At 53.5% G+C, this 3,137-nt stretch overlaps 1 long non-coding RNA gene across 1 annotated transcript; it reads left to right on the forward strand.

The window, feature by feature from the left end:
* The first annotated feature begins 918 nt into the window (after positions 1-918).
* LOC140715613 (uncharacterized) lies at positions 919-2,081 on the forward strand. Its single transcript, XR_012096176.1, has 2 exons — positions 919-1,024; positions 1,923-2,081. It is a non-coding gene; the product is annotated as an uncharacterized lncRNA (long non-coding RNA).
* The last annotated feature ends 1,056 nt before the right edge of the window (positions 2,082-3,137 follow it).

The raw sequence follows: 3,137 nt of genomic DNA on the forward strand, positions 1-3,137 counted from the left end.
TGTGAGGGAGAGGTGTGTGTGTGTGAGGGAGAGTTGTGTGTGTGTGAGGGAGAGTTGTGTGTGTGAGAGAGAGTTGTGTGTGTCTGAGAGAGAGGTGTGTGTGTGAGGGAGAGTTGTGTGTGTGTGTGAGGGAGAGGTGTGTGTGTGTGTGAGGGAGAGTTGTGTGTGTGTGTGAGGGAGAGGTGTGTGTGTGTGAGGGAGAGTTGTGTGTGTGTGTGAGGGAGAGGTGTGTGTGTGTGTGAGGGAGAGTTGTGTGTGTGTGTGAGGGAGAGGTGTGTGTGTGTGAGGGAGAGTTATGTGTGTGTGTGTGGGAGAGGTGTGTGTGTGAGGGAGAGTTGTGTGTGTGTGTGTGAGGGAGAGGTGTGTGTGTGTGAGGGAGAGTTGTGTGTGTGTGAGGGAGAGGTGTGTGAGGGAGAGTTGTGTGTGTGTGAGGGAGAGGTGTGTGTGTGTGAGGGAGAGTTGTGTGTGTGTGAGGGAGAGGTGTGTGTGTGTGAGGGAGAGTTGTGTGTGTGTGTGAGGGAGAGGTGTGTGTGTGTGAGGGAGAGGTGTGTGAGTGTGAGGGAGAGTTGTGTGTGTGTGTGAGGGAGAGGTGTGTGTGTGTGAGGGAGAGTTGTGTGTGTGAGGGAGAGGTGTGTGTGTGTGAGGGAGAGGTGTGTGTGTGTGAGGGAGAGGTGTGTGTGTGTGAGGGAGAGGTGTCTGTGGGAGAGAGTGTGAAGGTTAGAATTTGTGTGTATCAGTGTATGTGTATGTTATGCGTCTGTGCATGTGTCTCTGTGTGTCTGTGTGTGTGTGTGTGTCTGTCTGTCTGTAAATGTTACGTTGGTGCTCGAGGTGTGGTGGAACGATTGGGCTGTGGAGGAGTTCAGGAGCCAAGTCGTAAGTTCACTGACTGACAGCCACCCGTCCTTGTGCCCACAGTGGGTCGGAAAGTGTGGAACACACACACGCAAACGGCCGTCCTCATGCTCTCTATCAACATCTTGCTCTTCTTCGTGATAGTGATCAGCTTTAGGATCTCGATCCTGTGAGTAGCCCATTGAGCAGCTCTTCATACCCCTGATGGGACCGTGTCTGACCCCGGGAGTGTGTGATGGGACGGTGTGGAGGGAGTTTCACTCTGTGTCTGACCCCGGGAGTGTGTGATGGGACGGTGTGGAGGGAGCTTCACTCTGTGTCTGACCCCGGGAGTGTGTGATGGGACGGTGTGGAGGGAGCTTCACTCTGTGTCTGACCCCGGGAGTGTGTGATGGGACAGTGTGGAGGGAGTTTCACTCTGTGTCTGACCCCGGGAGTGTGTGATGGGACGGTGTGGAGGGAGATTCACTCTGTGTCTGACCCCGGGAGTGTGTGATGGGACGGTGTGGAGGGAGTTTCACTCTGTGTCTGACCCCGGGAGTGTGTGATGGGACGGTGTGGAGGGAGTTTCACTCTGTGTCTGACCCCGGGAGTGTGTGATGGGACGGTGTGGAGGGAGATTCACTCTGTGTCTGACCCCGGGAGTGTGTGATGGGACGGTGTGGAGGGAGTTTCACTCTGTGTCTGACCCCGGGAGTGTGTGATGGGACGGTGTGGAGGGAGTTTCACTCTGTGTCTGACCCCGGGAGTGTGTGATGGGACGGTGTGGAGGGAGATTCACTCTGTGTCTGACCCCGGGAGTGTGTGATGGGACGGTGTGGATGGAGTTTCACTCTGTATCTGACCCCGGGAGTGTGTGATGGGACAGTGTGGAGGGAGCTTCACTCTGTGTCTGACCCCGGGAGTGTGTGATGGGACGGTGTGGAGGGAGTTTCACTATGTATCCGATCCTGGGACAGTGTGGAGCGGGACGGGATGGAGTGGGACGGGATGGAGTGGGACGGGATGAAGGGACCTTGGTCTTCTTAGCCAACCTGAAACCCATGTGGTGATTTATGTTTCTCCAGGAGTGAACCTAAGGGTCGAAAACCTCCCGGAATTGTCTGAGAGTCTCACCATAAGATGAAGATCTTTGGCGTTCAATGTTTAAAGAATAATCATTCAGAAATATTCAATATGTTATGTAATCCCATGATTTACGAATAAAGGATTGCAATCACAGCAGATATGTTGTGTCAATGTCTGTAAAGTAACTGTTGTTGCTCCCGCTGTGAAGGCGAGGAACACGGGTCCCAATCTCACAACAAGGGGTCAGCTCTTCTGCACAGCAGTGTGGAGAAATCCCTTCACTCAGCGCGAATGCTGTGGAGGTTTAGTCACGTGTTTCGGGATATTATCAGGATTTCCAGTGGACAACGTCACTGCTGAGGGCGAGTGACGACTTACTGGGGGTTTTCAAAGCCAGAAATTGAACCCAATACTGTATTAATAGCACCTTTTCTGTAAAAACTGATGGAAACGGTCTCCGCGGACGATGGAGAGGTAGGGTCGTGGGTTGAAACGCGCTGGTGCGAGTCGAGGCATGTTTGAGAAGTAGTTGATGCACCATCAATAACTCACGCTGAGACTTAGGAAGTGAGATATCGGCTTTTATTGACTGAAGAACAACACTACATCCTGGGAAAATGAGGGAGAGCAGCAGACCACAGTCGCCTTTATACAGGGGTCTGTGGGAGGAGCCACAGGAGCAGTCAGACAGGTATATCTAGTTCACCACAGTAGTCGAGCGAGGTTGAGTCCCATTCGAGACGGAGTCTGGGCGTCAGGAGCGGTGGGGATTCGGGGCCTGTCCAGTCAAATCAAGGGGGAGGTTTGATCAATCAGAGCGCTGGGCCGATTTGGAAAGGTCAGTTGCAGGCTGTAACGTGGCGGCGGGCTCCCGGCCCAGAGCGTATCGACGAGTCGGGGCCCGGGTCTTAGTGAGGAACAGCTCGACGATGTGGACGATTCAAATGCTGGATGTGTCAGGACCAGAGGCAAAGGTCTGGCCAGGTCTGCCTGCTGCTCTCCGGCAAGGCCCAGGCTGTGGGCCTGCTCCAAGTTTCGTGTCTGAGGACCCACCTGTGGTGTAAATACTCTTTGCCTGCCTTTACTCTTTGCACAATTTGTTCCTTTTCTCTCTCTCTCTCTCTCTCTCTCTCTCTCTCTCTCTCTCTCTCTCTCTCTCTCTCTCTCTCTCTCTCTCTCTCTCTGCATTTTGGGTGTTTGACGATCTTTTTGTG

The sequence above is a fragment of the Hemitrygon akajei genome, chromosome 24, assembly GCF_048418815.1.
Source record: "Hemitrygon akajei chromosome 24, sHemAka1.3, whole genome shotgun sequence".
NCBI lineage: Eukaryota > Metazoa > Chordata > Chondrichthyes > Myliobatiformes > Dasyatidae > Hemitrygon > Hemitrygon akajei.